The 17851-nt window shown below is 44.4% G+C and overlaps 2 long non-coding RNA genes across 2 annotated transcripts; both read right to left on the bottom strand.

Moving 5' to 3' along the window:
* Positions 1-11519: 11519 nt before the first annotated feature.
* On the bottom strand, positions 11520-12597 carry LOC139388741 (uncharacterized). The gene is made up of 3 exons (XR_011629322.1): positions 12304-12597; positions 12103-12190; positions 11520-11982 (listed from the first exon to the last, which is right to left on the bottom strand). It is a non-coding gene; the product is annotated as an uncharacterized lncRNA (long non-coding RNA).
* Positions 12598-12981: 384 nt separating this feature from the next.
* Positions 12982-13456, bottom strand: LOC139388740 (uncharacterized). The gene is made up of 3 exons (XR_011629321.1): positions 13365-13456; positions 13208-13268; positions 12982-13098 (listed from the first exon to the last, which is right to left on the bottom strand). It is a non-coding gene; the product is annotated as an uncharacterized lncRNA (long non-coding RNA).
* Between the last annotated feature and the right edge of the window lie 4395 nt (positions 13457-17851).

Here is a 17851-nt window from a genome sequence, read left to right as displayed (position 1 = left end):
GTGATGCAACCATGCTCTCGATGTTGCAGCTGTAGAACCTTTTGAGCGTCTCAGGACCCATGCCAAATCTTTTTAGTTTCCTGAGGGGGAATAGGCTTTGTCGTGCCCTCTTCACAACTGTGTGTTTGGACCATTCTAGTTTGTTGTTGATGTGGACACCAAGGAACTTGAAGCTCTCAACCTGCTCCACCACAGCCCCGTCGATGAGAATGGGGGCGTGCTCGGTCCTCCTTTTCCTGTAGTCCACAATCATCTCCTTAGTCTTAGTTACGTTGAGGGATATGTTGTTATTCTGGCACCACCCGGCCAGGTCTCTGACCTCCTCCCTATAGGCTGTCTCGTCGTTGTTGGTGATCAGGCTTCCACTGTTGTGTCGTCTGCAAACTTAATGATGGTGTTGGAGTCGTGCCTGGCCATGCAGTCGTGGGTGAACAGGGAGTACAGGAGGGGACTGAGCACGCACCCCTGTGGAGCTCCAGTGTTGAGGATCAGCGTGGCAGATGTGTTGCTACCTACCCTCACCACCTGGGTGCGGCCCGTCAGGAAGTCCAGGATCCAGTTGCAAAGGGAGGTGTTTAGTCCCAGGATCCTTAGCTTAGTGATGAGCTTTGAGGGTACTATGGTGTTGAACGCTGAGCTGTAGTCAATGAATAGCATTATCACATAAGTGTTCCTCTTGTCCAGGTGGGAAAGGGAAGTGTGGAGTGCAATAGAGATTGCATCGTCTGTGGATCTGTTTGGGCGGTATGCAAATTGGAGTGGGTCTAGGGTTTCTGGGATAATGGTGTTGATGTGAGCCATTACCAACCTTTCAAAGCACTTCATGGCTACGGACATGAGTGCTACCGGTCTGTAGTCATTTAGGCAGGTTGCCTTTGTGTTCTTGGGCACAGGGACTATGGTGGTCTGCTTGAAACATGTTGGTATTACAGACTCAATCAAAGGACAGGACATGTGCCCGGAGCACACGTCCTAGTAATCCGTCTGGCCCCGCAGCCTTGTGTATGTTGACCTGTTTAAAGGTCTTAATCACTTCGGCTACGGAGAGAGTGATCACACAGTCGTCCGGAACAGCTGATGCTCTCATGCATGCCTCGAAGCGAGCATAGAAGTGATTTGGCTCGTGCCACTGGGCAGCTCGCGGCTGTGCTTCCCTTTGTTGTCTGTAATAGTTCGCAAGCCCTGCCACATAAGACGAGCGTCGGAGCTGGTGTAGTATGATTCAATCTTAGCCCTGTATTTACGCTTTGCCTGTTTGATGGTTCGTCGCAGGGCATAGAAGGATTTCTTGTAAACTTCCAGATTAGAGTCCCGCACCTTGAAAGCGGCAGCTCTACCCTTTAGCTCAGTGCGAATGTTGCCTGTAAATCCATGGCTTCTGGTTGCGGTATGTATGTACAGTCACTGTGGGGACGACGTCCTCAATGCACTTATTGATAAAACTAGTGACTGATGTGATGTACTGCTCAATGCCATCAGAAGAATCACGGAAGAATCCCTTGTTCCAGTCTGTGATAGCAAAACAGTCCTGTAGTTTAGCATCTGCTTCATCTGACCACTTTTTTATAGGCCGAGTCACTGGTGCTTCCTGCTTTAATTTTTTGCTTGTAAGCAGGAATCAGAAGGATAGAATTGTGGTCAGATTTACCAAATGGACGGCGAGGGAGAGCTTTGTACGCGTCTCTGTGTGTGGAGTACAGGTAATATAGAATTTCTTTCTCCTCTGGTTGCACATTTAACAAGGTGTCTCACCTTACCTGGCTGCCCCATGCTGCCAATGCATTATGAGACCCCTTGCCACTCTCTTATGGCTAATCCCTGGTCGCTGCACCACAGGTTATCAATCTGCTGGGCCCAGATTACCTGTTGTACTGTACACAAATAAGACCCTGTCAGCCCTCAATGGCAAAGAAAAGCATTTCTCATTCTCGGACAAGCAGCTATTCACTGAGACCAAAGCAGATGGGACATATACACCTCTCCTCTGATGTGTGGGCAGATGCTGGTGAGAGATGGATTCTGAGTGATGTACAAGTCATAATCTATTCTGTCAGGAGCGCTGAATGGCAATAATCTACAGAGCAGGGCCATAACTACAGGCAGTTACTGCAATGAGGAAGTAGAATACACTGACTTGTGTCATATGGTCACAATTTCATGCTCTCACCTCTGCTTGAACCCAGATGAGCAAATTCTCACAAGAGAGGTGTGAGAGTGGATTTACACATATGTGAGCCAGCTAGTGTTGACATGCCTAAATAATGCTGACCAAAGTCTCCTCTCCAGACTTGTAGCGTTTGCTATATACACTGAGTGTACAAAACATTAGGAACACCCTCCTATTCGGATTCTACAAAGTGTTGAAATCATTGTACAAGGATGCTGGCCCATGCTGACTCCAAAGCGTCCCACAGTTGTGTCAAGATGACTGGATGTCCTTTGAGTGGTGGACCATACTTAAGACACACAGGAAACTGTTGAGTGTGAAAAACCCAGCGGCATAGCAGTTCTTGACACACTTGGTGCGCCAGGCACCTACAACCATACCCTGTTCAAAGGCACCTAAATCTTTTGTCTTGCCGATTCAGTCTTGCCATTCATATACACAATCCATGACTCAATTGTCTCAAGGCTTAAAAATCCTTCTTTAACCTGTCTCCTCCCCTTCACCTACACTTGTTTGAAGTGGATTTAACAAGTGACATTAATAAGGGATCATAGCTTTCACCTATGATGGGTTCTGACTTCTAACCTTGAAAATATGAAATATCCTTGTTCAAGTCACTGAACGAGAGAGGGGAATGTAGAACTTTTACATTCTGTTAGAATATCTTATTGTTAGACATCAGGGATCCTACGGGGAGGAGTGAGGAATCTGGGGCAGAGGTCAGGTCAGATGAAGTGAGGAAGAGCAGATATCACTAAAGTTCTGCCTAGCAATAAAGATGTCATGTTTAGAGGGAAGGAGGAGACTTCACCCACGTTGGGGTGTATATACTTGTGCTGGTGGAAACATGTCTTTGTCTTATGCAGCTGTGTGACCCAGTGGGTGAATAAACTTGGTTTGAGTGTTACTAATCGTCCGTGAGTTTTTACTCTGTTTATTTAGAACCTAACACCTGGATTCGGGCCGATCTCGGTCCAACACTTTTCTCTGTATATATCAATGATGTCGCTCTTGCTGCGGGTGATTCTTTGATCCACCTGTACGCAGACGACACCATCCTGTATACATCTGGCCCTTCTTTGGACACTGTATTAACAAACCTCCAAATGAGCTTCAATGCCATGCAACACTCCTTCCGTAGCCTCCAACTGCTCTTAAATGCTAGTAAAACTAAATGCATGCTCTTCAACCGATCGCTGCCCGCACCCGCCCGCCCACCTAGCATCACTACTCTGGACGGTTCTGACTTAGAATATGTGGACAACTACAAATACCTACATGTCTGGCTAGACTGTAAACTCTCCTTCCAGACTCATATTAAGCATCTCCAATCCAAAATTAAATCTAAATTTGGCTTCCTATTTCGCAACAAAGCCTCCTTCACTCATGCTGCCAAACATACCCTCGTAAAACTGACTATCCTGCCGATCCTTGACTTCGGTGATGTCATTTACAAAATAACCTCCAACACTCTACTCATCAAATTGGATGCAGTCTATCACAGTGCCATCCATTTTGTCACCAAAGCCCCATATACTACCCACCAATGTATGCTCTCGTTGACTGGTCCTTGCAACATATTCGTCGCCAAACCCACTGGCTCCAGGTTATCTAGTCTTTGCTAGGTAAAGCTTCGCCTTATCTCAGCTCACTGGTCACCATAGCAACACCCAGCCATAGCACGCGTTCCAGCAGGTATATCTCACTGGTCATCCCCAAAGCCAACACCTCATTTGGCCGCCTTTCCTTCCAGTTCTCTGCTGCCAATGACTGGAATGAATTGGAAAAATCACTGAAGTTGGAGACTTATATCTCCCTCACTAACTTCAAGCATCGGCTATCAGAGCAGCTTACCGATCACTTCAGCTGTACACAGCCCATCTGTAAATAGCCCATCCAACCAACTACCTACCTCATCCCTTACCTCATCCCCATATTTGTTGTTTTTTCTGCTCTTTTGCACACCAGTATTTCTACTTGCACATCCTCATCTGCACATCTATCACTCCGGTGTCAATTGCTAAATTGTAATTACTTCGCCACTACAGCCTATCTATTGCCTTACCTCCTTACTTCATTTGCACACACTGTAGACAGATTTTCTATTGTGTTATTGACTGTACATTTTCTTATCCAATGTGTAGCTAGCTCTGTGTTGTTGTTTTTGTCGCACTGCTTTGCTTTATCTTGGCCAGATCGCAGTTTTTAATGAGAACTTGTTCTCAACTAGCCTACCTGGTTAAATAAAGGTGAAATAAAAATTAAATAAATAACGATTCACCTGGTCAGTCGGTCACAAAAAGAGCAGGTATTCCTAATGTTTTGTATACTCAGTGTATATATATATATATATATATATATATAATAATTTTGCACGCCCAATTTTTCAGTTTTTGATTTGTTAAAAAAGTTTGAAATATCCAATAAATGTCATTCCACTTCATGATTGTGTCCCACTTGTTGTTGATTCTTCACAAAAAATACAGTTTTATATCTTTATGTTTGAAGCCTGAAATGTGGCAAAAGGTCGCAAAGTTCAAGGGGGCCGAATACTTTCGCAAGGCACTGTATACTGTGACATAAAGGCAAACATGATCTGTTTAATGTATGTTTCAGAGGCAAATCCTGTACGTTAACGTTGTACATTAACACTAACGCTGACCGTTTCAGCCTCTCCATTTTTAACTGCTTTAGTTGAATGAACATTGTGTTATGAATCATTACAGACACCATCACATTAGCTTACATGGTGTCTGTGCTCACCAAGGTTATTATAGCTGTTTTTATTTATATTAGTTTTAAGATTTTTATTAGAAATGTAGTTTAGTTTCAGTTAGTTTTTCAGTTAGTTTTCAATTAGTAAGATCTGATTTAAAGAGGCCAGAGTTTCCAACTTAGAATTCCGAGTTAGATGACCATAAAAATACAAATAAATCCCAGTCGGAGCTATTTTTTTACGAGTTGAATGCAACTAAGTTGGAGATTTCCGAGTTCCCAGTGGTTTCCTCTCGAACATGACCAATGACTGTAGGAGAGAGCAAAGTTTTGCATCACGCTCATCCCCTTCGAGCGGATACATTTTGTCTAGTCAATGACCATGTGATCAAAGGTAAGGTTGTTTTTGATTAAGTCACCTTCAAGGCGCTGCCGTTGCTTCTCACCAACTGCACCATGCAGCCATCTCCTGCATTGTGGGAGGCACTATTTGTCAACCAATTATAAGGGTGTTTTTGGGTGACCCACGCAAACATGACCAAAGACATGACTGAAACAGGAACCAACTTGTCCGCTATTCTAAAGCTAAAGGGTATAGGAATGAACATTAGATTTGAGACGTTATGTTTTCAGTTTGTGCCTGTGTGTTATAGGGGTATATTTCCACATTTATAATTAAAAACCTTGTATAAATAAAAGCAGCTATGTTGACACTGCAATGTTGATCTGAGCCTTGCGGTTGGAAAACCACCCGTGTCTGACTTTCCACTGTCACAGTTGCACCTCCCCCGACTTTACTCGACAAATTTTGTCTACAATCGACTCGTTAGCCTTACTGCTCGAACACACCCAATATCTGTGGTGCTGCTCGAGGCAACATGATCTCGCTGAGTCGACCTTTCAATCATAAAGTTAATCTCAATGTGACCCGGAAGATTCAGAAGCTTGAAAACCCCAAGCTTCTGAATTACCCCAATTTCATGGTACCCGATTGGTAGTTACAGTCTTGTCTCATCGCTGCAACTCCTGTACGGACACGGGAGAGGCGAAGATCGAGAGTCGTGCCTCCTCCGAAACACAACCCAACCAAGCCGCACTGCTTCTCGACACAATGCCCACTTAACCGGGAAGCCAGCCGCACCAATGTGTCGGAGGAAACACTGTACACTTGGCGACAGTAACAGCGTGCACTGCGTCCAGGCCGCCACAGGAGTTGCTAGTGTACAACGGGACAAGGACATCCCTGCCGGCCAAACCCTCCCCTAACCCGGACGACGCTGGGCCAATTGTGTGCTGCCCCATGGGTCACCCGGTCGCGACCGGCTGTGACAGAGTATGGACTTGGCCCCAGCATCTCTAGTGGCACAGCTAGCACTGCGATGCAGTGCCTTAGACCACTGCTCCCCTCGGGAGGCCTCTATATTCGCTACATACTTCAGTCTGAGACTGCCCTCGTTGAAGTCATTTGTGGTGATGTCAAAATGAGGGGTGTCATACGAAACAAAGTAATCAGCGATTGTGTGTTCTGGTTCTGGCCCAACCCATCGGTTTCTGGGACCAATCAGAACGGTTAGAATGTGTTAACGTTCTAGAACTCGTCGGGGAGTTACTCAGATCCAGACTCATTGCGGAGAAGAAACTGACGTCTGTGGGCGTAGCGTTTGGCCGGAGCAAGGAGTTTGGGTAGCCAGTCAAAATAGTTTCAGTATAGTTTTAGCTTTTCCAAATGGGCTTAATTATTTTATTTCAGATTATTAAATGGTTTATTTCATGTTTAGTTATTGTTTTACTTTCAGTTTACTATAAAAAACTTGGAGTTTAATTCCCTTCTTTCCCTCCAGTCATCATTGCTGTCTTCTAAATCAGTGGAACTTCCGTTGACTTTTAAATTAACAGAATTCAGCATATCATGCAAAGTACTCACAAATGTGAAAGTGAAAATACACATTGCTTTGACACCTGCGATCACTTAATGATAACACAAGATCTCAAGTTATTAGGGCAGCGTCTTCCCTTGACATATGTTTTAATGCATCACATGGCACATTTCTTAAGAACAGAAAGGGTTGGTCAACTCTTAAGGGAGCTGCTCACCAAGTTAATGAATGCAGGCAGTACAGTCCTTACAATGGAATTCTATCAGACCTTTTGTCAAACATTAAAGCATCATGTAAGTGAGGCATCCTCATGCCCTTTATATCTAGTACCGTATGTTATTCTGTGACTATAACCTGTCCCAAACTGTGTTACAGGCTCAGCGGTTATACAAAACCTCAATAATCGATACTGACCACTAGTGGCAAATTATGAAACTACAGGTTTGTTTCACCATACAACATGCCAACCCATACATAAAGAATAATACATGATCATGAGCTTCAAATTTGCTGTCAAATTTGCTGTCAAAATGCAGCATCATCATCAGCCCTCATATCCGGTTCCAAATCCCACAGCATATCTGTCTGGAAATCTCACCCTTACTTCCATGTGTCAACAGTAGATTATCTTTGAGGAGATAAAAGCTTGATGATGATGGTCATGACTTCTATTGCAATAAACCCAGTATTTTCAGGATGTGATCAAATGGACATTGTTTATTCAACCTCAAGACTCAAGTTTCACTTGCGTCCCAAGGACCACTCTGTGACAGAGAATAACAATGTTTCCCCCTACCTTTTCCATAAATAACATATGCACTAGGCCCCTCAAACTCAACTCCGGACCTTGAAGCCAGTTCCACTGCTTTTTTTAATCGTTCCCCTCTAATCACTGTTTTAGACCTTGGACACCAGGTGGGTGCAATTAAGTATCAGGTAGAACAGAAACCAATAGGTTCCAGACCTCATAGGGTAAGAGCTGAATACCCCTACAATAGGCTATACGGTACACATCTGGACACAAGTCAAGGTGGCCAAATCTGAAGAAATACAATAATCAACTGAAACGAGGGCCGGGAGGATACCAGTTTCACCATACTCATTAGTATCATGGTAAGGAAACAAAACATGAAGCAGATTTAACTTCTTTAGGAAAACAGCCCTAATGTTGAAAACAAACATGATGCTGTCATCCAGTCACATTTATTTTCCAAGCTATAGCACACAATTATTTACATACAGCCGGTTTTTAAAGGAACAAAGAATTAGGTCTGCTTCGTGATTTTATTTTGGCCATGGAAAAAAAAGATCAAGATACTGGTATTGTCCCGGTCCTAACTAAACCCTTTACAAGGTTCTCTGCTCCAAAAAGAGGGTTCAATTAAGCTGTGTGAAAAGAAGTCCAACGTGGCAGAACATCGTCCATTGGTGGTGACACAGTCAAACCATAATAAATAAATGTGCTCGTTGATGGGATTGACCTGGTGTGATGTGAAGCAGAGAGCTGGGGTTGCCTGTACATGAGTATGTTATGTGGTCATTCCATCACATCTCCATATGGGGTCTTCTTCGGCCCAGCTGGTTCCTCAGCTGCAGGCTCTGATACTGCAACACAGACAGCACAGACTGACACCGAGAGATGTCAGAGAGCTGAATAAACCCCTGGCCTTATGTTATCCCTCTTCATCAGGTACAGTATTGTGCACACCAAGAATTCCGGTGGAGTCCACATAGAATAGAATAGCAGCTAGGGCTGTAGCGGTGACCATATTACCGCTGCAACGCCAGTAAAATTCCATGTGACTGTTGAGTCGCGGTAATCTCCTCTATGCTCTCAGGACATGTGTAGGTAGTACCCTAACAGCCACTCAAAACAGTATCATGCTTTTAAAACTCACCTCACTGTGATGATCAATTTGAAGAAATTTGTTCAAAAGCAGGTTGAAACAGGGTAAAAAATGGCTGTTGTGGATGTTGTTTCAAAACCTAACACAACACAACGGAATGGATAACGTTTTCTAAAGTGATGATAAATTCAAAACAATTTGGGGAATTTTGCTTAAATTTATCAAAAAAGTTAGCTTATAACAGTTAACCTTTTTTGTGGGATACACATAAGGCAATTCTAGGTCTTGTGGCATATTTTGGTTAAAGTATCTCCAATTCAATGGAATTGCAACCCTCTGCATGCACAGTGCATTCTTCCATCACATGTGCAACACACTCTTCTATTACATGTGCAGCTGATTCTCAAGATCTTGCACACTAATGAGATGCTATTGTGCCGACACTACTACACTGTCTGAGCCAAGGACTACATGCTTTCTGGTAAGTTTTGATTACAATACTGGGTGGGGTCAATATATTTTATATGACATACATGATGTTTTGTTACCTAGTAAATAGTAGCCTACAGCAAAGTGTGTTTATAATCATTTGTAACTTGTTAACAATTTCTGCAAGTTAGTTTTTGCTACCATGTGGGTTTTAGCTTGCTTGAGCCTGCTGTTTCCATACATGTTTCATTTTAAAACATTTATCTTAATCTAACAGCTTAACTATTTATCTGTACATGGAACTGTATTTGAGTTTTTTTTCTGATGTGTGGAGACATTTCACTGCAGCTAATGTAGAAGGAAAAGCTGTGTACATTTGCAAATACTGTGCCAAATTATATGTGAGGAATGCAACAAAGATGCAGAATCAGCTGGCCAAGTGCATAAAGTTTGCTCAGCGCTTACAACAAGCAACATCTGACAAAAGTCCCTCTACTTCTATTCGAGGTGGAAATGATGAATCAGACACCTTATCGATAGCAACAGCTCATGGTCCTCCTGGAATTCAACGGTTTTTTTTACTCAATGGAGGAGCGTAGTCAGAGAAATGCTGATGAATGTCTTGCTCGAGCTGTGTAATGCAACTGGCTCACCTCTGATGCTCACAGGCAATGTGTATTGGAAGAGATTTCTGAATATTCTTCGCCCAGCATACACCCCTCCAACCAGACATGCTTAATTTACTAATTTGCTGGATGCAGAGTTCAACAGAGTTCAAGTGAAGATCAAGCAAATCATAGAGAAAGCAGAAAGTTTTGCAATCATCTCTGATGGGTTCGTGGGCAAGGAATAATTAACTACATCATCTCCACTCCTCAACCAGTATTCTACAAGAGCACAGACACAAGGGACAACAGACACACCCGTCTCTACGTTGCAGATGAGCTGAAGGCAGTCACCAATGACCTTGGACCACAGAAGGTATTTGCACTGGTGACAGACAATGCTGTGAACATGAAGGCTGCTTGGTCTAAAGTGGAGGAGTCCTACCCTCACATCACACCCATTGGCTGTGCTGCTCATGCATTGAATCTGCTCCTCAAGGACATCTGGCACTGAAAACAATGGATACACTCTACAAGAGAGCCAAGGAAATGGCTAGGTATGTGAAGGGTCATCAAGTTATAGCATCAATCTACCTCACCAAGCAAAGTGAGAAGAATAAGAGCAACACATTGAAGCTTCCCAGCAACACCCATTGGGGTGATGTTGTCATCATGTTTGACAGTCTCCTGGAGGGGAAGGAGTCTCTCCAAGAAATGAAAATGCCATATCACAGTCTGCCGATATGGACAGCCCCATCAAGAGGATCCTCCTGGATGATGTATTTTGGGAGAGAGTGGTAAAGCAGCCTGAAACTCCTGGAACCTATAGCAGTAGCCATTGCTTGGATTGAGGGAGACAATGCCATCCTGTCTGATGTTCAGACTCTGCTTGCAGATGTAAGAGAATAAATCCGTACTGCCCTGCCCACTTCACTGTTGCTCCAAGCAGAGGAAACTGCAGTGCTGAAATACATCAAAAAGCGTGAAGACTTCTGCCTGAAGACCATACACACAGCAGCGTACATGTTTGATTCCAAGTACGCTGGCAAGAGCACCCTGTCTGGTGCAGAGATCAACAAGGCCTATGGTGTCATCACTACCGTGTCTCGCCACCTTGGCCTGGAGGAAAGCAAGGTTCTTGGCAGTCTGACAAAGTACAATTCCAAGCAAGGGCTTTGGGATGGAGATGCAATATGGCAGTTGTTCCAACATATCTCAATCGCCCACCTGGTGGAAGGGACTTTGTGGATCTGAGGCTCTTTCCCCTGTTGCCTCCATCGTCCTGAGAGGAAGACAACCAAAGCTTTAGTTTCTAGACTATCATTTTACAGATGTGTGTTGAAAATGTTTTTGGGAGATGCGATGGATCATTGGGGATCATTCAATATCCCCTTTCTTTTGTTGTTCAGTGAAATCTTCCCATGTGAGGAGTCAACTCATTTAATTCATAATTCAATCTTTTTTTATTTCTATTGGAAGGATTTAATCATTTGCAATTATGTCTACTTATGATGAGGTCAAAGGTTTACGTTTCTGTCTCCATGTGATACGGTAAATATATCCAATGCAAAAAACATCTACATTTAAATGGTATTAATATTAATTTCCATATATTTCAGTTCATTCCCGTTAATTCCCACGGAAAGTTTCCACCTCTGCATATTCCCCAAAAATGTGCAACCCAATTTGAGATGATTGCTTGATGTTGAATATGTCCTCTAAAAATGTCTCTGTTCACAACACAGGTACAACTACACTAGTCAAATAATGACGAGGCTGGATAATCTGACAATAACATCAGAAAAAATACATTTCATAGATACATTACTGTACTCTATTTTGGGGACAGAAAAATATTTTGTTTGGTGGGATAGTTTATTTTCTGCTGAGTAATACTTCTTTAACCATATGACTGATGCAAAAATGAGGATCTATGATTTGAGATTCACTCATCTAACATCAGTGATTTGAAACAAACATGGGCATCAAAATAAACAAAACATTTTAAAAAATTGAATTCCGGGCATTAATACTGAATAACAAGCCTGTAACAGTTGATTATTACATTTTTCCATTCACACAGTCTTTATGAAAATCACTGGTATTGAGACGAGCCCCCAAAACCCATTCTCTGAAGCAGCACCATTCTCTGAAGCAGCACCATTCTCTGAAGCAGCACCATTCTCTGAAGCAGCACCATTCTCTGCTTGTTTTAGATTTTTCCGTGTAAACCCATGCTTTCCTCTACGGATCATTATCAGCTAAGCTTGGTCCAGTTTGTTGTTAGGGGATGTCTTCCTCGGATTTCGCTCTGCACTCTTGGTCCTATCAAAAGCCTTGTCCTAGGACAGATGTACACAGACAGAGGGTTAGGGTTATAGGAAGGGATGTTAAGGCAGAAAACAATATTGAAAGACAGCAGAGTGTTCAAGTTCCAGATAAAAAGTCAACAGGACCCCTACCGGTCTCTCAGCAGCTTGTCTTTATAGTTTCCTGTCCAGTCCAGTTGTGGGTAGGAGGGAGGAATGGGATGGACTAACTTCACTGCATCTGTTGTATGTACCACCACAAACAGACATGAACACAAGCACAGACATAGACAGAAACAGATGTATGACAGGAATAGTGCATTTGTGTTGTTGCTAAACATGTAACATATTCACCTATATGATGGGGGATACAGGGGAGTTTTCCTCTGTCTCTAGGTCGTCTTCTGAGAGCACTCCACTGGAGAAGCATCCCTGGGGTTATACAATAGGTGCACCATTACCCATGACCAGTGAAGCCTCTATCTATTTGACAAACAAATATAACCTACCTGGTAGTCTCGACCCTAGGAAACAGCAGTGACTAGGTTCTGTTTTCAATGACTCTTTTGGCAACTTCAATAAAGGTTTGTTTTTTTTAATCCGGGGAGGGCCCTCTTCAGACAGACAACTCTCCCAACAAATCACGAGGAAAACATGCCAGAACGTCAATTTGTAAACAAAGTTTGCAGGCCAAACCTTTGCAGTGGTTTTAATTGATGCAAATTAGTCACTTGCAAAATTAACTCATTCAAAATAATGTCTGTGATCTCCATCTTGCTAGCTACTATTTTATATTTTATTCAAGCAGATAAGGTAGTGGCATAGGCAGTGACGTAGCTCCTCTATGCCAAACTGACGTTCTATTACATACAAACGTGTTAAGCTGGAACATTAGAAAAATGTGGACCAGGATGTCTAGTCAGACTACCTACATGGGCTTATTTGGGCCCTGAGGCATGAAGGGTCTAAATGCTGGTCCAGGCCACGGTGGGACTGCCTCTCAAGCAGGTTTTCCTCAGTCTTAGCCTGGAGATGGAGCAGGGGTCGGACTGGAAGCCCAGCAGGGCAGACAGATACTCCTGCCCTCTCTTTGGCTCTCCTCCATAAGGCCTTTGCATCATATCCATTCACCAGCCCCATGGTCATCATCTAGAACAAAGAAATACAGTAAAACAGGAGAAATCATTAGCGCTTGGATTCCCCCCAAAATTGCTTTGTTACTGCACTGTCTAAGATACCAAAGTGTAGGTAGGCCTACCTCAGATGATTCCATTTTGCTGCTTTCACAGCCAGCAGATGAAGTGTAGACCAAAGGTTGCCTGGAGGAAGGAAAAGAAAAGGACATAAAATCACACCAATTCTACACGTCAAGATGATCTCTCACATGACAAAGCTTCGTTTCAGATGAGGGTAACCTGTGTCTCTCGCTGTCGTGATCAGTCCCTCTGTATTGCCTGCTGGACAGATTGACCTTGGTCAGATGGTCGTGTGCAGAGTGGGGTTTCTTGGCCTTTTCCACGATCTCTGTGACCTTTCGTCTGACCTCTGTTGCCTCTGTGACTGATGGGGGTGATGAAGGAGTCTTAGGAGGAGGCTGACGGCTGGAGGAGTACAGACACCTGATAGGCAGCCAGACGGACAGAATATAACAAAACTGTGGCTTGTGATACGGCCCCCACACATGGGAAAGAGCATCACTTGAGACCGAACACTCTTAAAGTCCACCCTGTCAATGGATAGATTCAGTTACACAAGCTACATGTTAGAGATATAATCTGATTGTCTCTCCTCTTCTCACCTCTGTGTGTACGGGTACTCGTCGCGAGCGGTCCTCTTAGTGACGGACCGGCTCTGAGAGCGCCCTCTGGTGGTGATGGCCGTTACAGTACAGGTGTAGGCCGTGTTGGCGGCCAGACGGCGGGCAGTGTGAGCACGCGCCGTGCCCAAGTAAGCCACGCAATCGTTCAGCCTCAGCTCATAGTTGAACAGGCGACCCAGGGGCACCAGGGGAGCCCCCCACATGATCTGCAGCTCATGCCTGCCCAGCACCACCATGGTCAGGCCGCTGGGTGCGTGGTCCTGTTCCTTGGCTGTACGGACCTCCACCTCCGCACAGGGGCCCACCTCTTCCCCTGGCCCCACTGCGCACACACCCAGCTGGAAAACGGTTCCCGGGGACAGACCACCCACTACAGCCCTGGCAAATAACATAATATAGTGTTTGGTGTTCTGGTTAATATTCCAGGCTTTTGTGTGGAGGATGATGATAACTCTTTACTCAAAAGGAGCTGTTTAAAAAGGACATTGATTGTTACATCATTTACCTCAGCTCTGTTGTGGTATCTAGTAGTGTTTCCCCACGATACAGCTGATACACCTGGGGCTTCAGCTCACCCGCCGGCGCAACCCAACTCAGTCGCACATGAGAGGCTGTGCATCCAATCACGCACAGCTTCTCTGGAGGACCAGGCCTTGCCCCCGTCTCCTCTGATTCTATGACCAATAGCACAGGCTCGCTGCAGGGGCTGGTGTCTCCATCAGCGGAAGAGTGGATTAGTCGGAGTGAGAACTCATGTCCAGGTTTGAGGACTGATACCGGTAAAGTCACGTGACATTGGGTTCCACGATACAGAACTATCTCTCTGTCCAGAAGGCTGAGGACAGTAAGAGACCACATATCAGCTTATTGCTAAAAAAGATACATTTTAGTATTTGTTTGTTGTTTCTGCAATTCTATGTTAAATGCCAGTATGCCACAATGTAAAACAGGTTGTTTGTTAGCACACTTTGATATTTTCTGGTTTCCTCTAAGAATATTGCGAGAGGGTGTATTTGGTGAAAAGGTCCCTATAATAACACTCCTTAACATTCCTGCATCCAGCTGACCTGTAAGTGACCTCTAGGCCACTCTCAGGGAAACACTTCTCCCATGACACAGTGCAGGCCCCAGATGGGAGGCGCCTAGTTGTCGGGGGCAATGGCTTAACAAGTGGCTCCAGCTTCCTAAGACATGAGGTCACTTCCTCCCTGAGATCCTTGCCAATGGAGGGAGAGCTGGAGAGAGACTGGAGGAGAGAGTCAGAAAGGGATTGAGACAATGTAATGAATGCAAGTAAGACAATTTAATTTTGAATTGATAACTGTTAATGGATATTGACATATATAATAAAACTTTGATATAGTAATATGATTGATGTAATAATAGACATCCTATTGATACTGAAAAAAATATCTATAGGCTATGTAATAACTGACCAACCAAGCAAACACTGCATTCCAGGCACATTAGCATAAACTGGTTCAACAGAAATTCTCCAGAGAGTACTGTAATAAGACAACCTTCAGTCGCTCCCTCAGAGACCTGTGCTCTCGCACGTGTAACACTCCAGCCAGTCGTGACACGAACACTTTCACTGCCCTGTGAGACCGAGAGAGGGACGGAAGGGTGAGGCGGTGTGCTTCAGCTAGCTACCTAACCTGACTTCACTGTGATAGATTGTGAAATGTTTTCCATGTTCTCTAGTGGTACAGTGACAGTGAGACTATTAATGCTTCTTGATCATAGAAGGAGTTAAGCCCTAGGGTGTAAGGTGGAGGATTGAGTGACATACGTACATGGCAGCAAACCAGGCACTGTCCTGGTCTTCTGTTTGTAAGCGGTAGAGAAGAGCATCAAGAAGGCTGGGAAGGGATGGGCTACCCAGCACCAGAGCGTGTCCATCTTCTTCTGTTACTAGGCAACTCAATGCAAAACAGGCTGTCTGTCCTGCCTCTGGCCCAGCCACCTCACTCATGAGGGCTTGCAGACTGTGAACCTGGAGAGATGAAAAGTACAAGGCCCTTTTGAATGACAGAGCTTGGTGTGGATTCAGAATCTACTACTTATTCCACCATCTACTGTTCTCCTAAAACAGATGTGTACAGTGTCTTACCAGTTGGTACTCTGGCGCAAATGTCAGAATGAGACTCCTGCCTCTTTCACTTCCACACAGACGACCCAAAGCAAAGGCTGCATTCATAGCCGTGTCTATTACAAGTGAAAAACAGCCATTAGAAGCATGCAGCTAAACGTTTATCTATTAAACAAGAAAACCTGTCACTGTCAACATTTGACGAAACATCCCGACCTAGTGAAGCAATAAAACCATTCCTACTGGTATTTTGGGTTCAATAGTGCAGAGCATTGGCAGCACTATGTTTTGCCACACAAGACCTTATCCCTCCTGCGTCCTTAGCTCTGACCTGTATGGCTGTGTGCCAGGCATTGTACCAGGCAGCCCAAGGTGCTGGGGGCTGAGGGGTGGCGTAACAGGCCTTGGCAGGCCACATCACACAGGGACAGCCTGGCCAGGATCAGGGCTGCAGAGTTCACCATGCTCTCTGGTCCTTGGTCCAGCAGGGTCAACAGGCTGGTCAAGAGCTGACCAAACACAGCCTGGTCTCTCTGTAGCCACCCACGTCCAGCCGAGCTCTCAACCTGAGAGAGAGGGATGATTCAAGACAGAGAGGGTCACTGGTAAGGCTGCCCCACACACTCTCTTTTACACACACACACACTCTATTACCAAAGAGGCTAAAGCACCAGCAGCATTCATCACAATGTCTGGATCATGTCTGGTTAGGAGCTTCCCTAGAGTCCCAACAAGGCTGTTGCTGCCCTTTGGAGCCTTGGCCTTGAGCTGCTGCACAACCTCCTCTCTCTCCACCAGGACTCCAAGAAGATAGGCTGCGGTACTGCAAAGCCTGAATGAGCAACGGGAAAAACATTAACCACCAGTCAGTGTAAAGGCTGATATTAATATGCGTTTAGAGATTTACGTATATGCGTCTTGGAACCATGGTTGTGTAAATTACAAACAGCAGTAAACATGATTTTCTTTAGTAGTCACATTCAGTAGTCACAAACTCAGGCATATTCAAGGGCAGCCAACCTCCATATCACTTATTGGAGTTCAGGGTGGGGACCTTGCTGTTATGGGAACGCAAAGTGAGGCCCGTACAAGGCAGGGAAGACTTTTCCTCTCACTGCACAGGAGAGGATAGACAAATGCTTACTTAGAGGAAATATGTGCATTTTGTCTTAGCAGCACAAACATTGATGTGCAGGGACTAATTACTTCTTTATTACAGTAAAATAAAACATTGTACTGTATAGGTACACAAATACCATAATGCAACCTTGATCACAAGGCATGTTTGCATGACACACCTTTAGGAATAGAGTACGTGATGGGTTGTTTGAGAGCCCAGGTGTAAACAGGGCAAAACTGTAATGTGTAAAAACTGTAAAGTAGTATCAATCTGCACTCACCATGAGTCTGTGGAGCTGAGTAAATATTCTAGTGTCCTGATGTAGCGCTCTCTCTTAGGATCCTTCAGTATCTCCACCACCAGCTGCTTTCTGCTCTCCTGAGCAGACCTACTCAGAACTTCCAACGCAGCCTTCACATGAGTGGGCTCCGGACACAGGAGCATGGACAGTGATCTCTCCGAGTGACATTGGCAAGGACAAGCCATCAATTGTCAGGAGTGGTTTTATTTCAGGATTTCAGTGCCTTTTGGGAATAAAAGTCCCCAAAGTTAGGATTCCCGAGTTAGGATTTGGTTATGATTGCCTGCGCAGCTCTCTGACGCCGTCTGCCCTTACAATAATACAAATGTAATTATATGAACATATAAGCTTGAAATACTCACCGGGTTGGTGCAAAGTGAGTTTTCAAAAAGTCGTGGTTCGGGTACAGACTTTCTACATCCATATAAGCTGTCCAGTAAGTAAATCATAGTCCACTGGGCACAGCAGAGCAAGCCATCCTTCAGCACTCCGGTAACACTATTTGAGCCTCTGGGCCAATGGTAACTCAACTAAAGATAGACTTTTGTGACATTTTCTAGTAGCAGTCGT

Source organism: Oncorhynchus clarkii, chromosome 29 (assembly GCF_045791955.1).
Source record: "Oncorhynchus clarkii lewisi isolate Uvic-CL-2024 chromosome 29, UVic_Ocla_1.0, whole genome shotgun sequence".
Taxonomy (NCBI): Eukaryota; Metazoa; Chordata; class Actinopteri; order Salmoniformes; family Salmonidae; genus Oncorhynchus; species Oncorhynchus clarkii.
The sequence above is the reverse complement of the archived record's forward strand: the minus strand, read 5'-3'. Positions and strand labels throughout refer to the sequence as shown.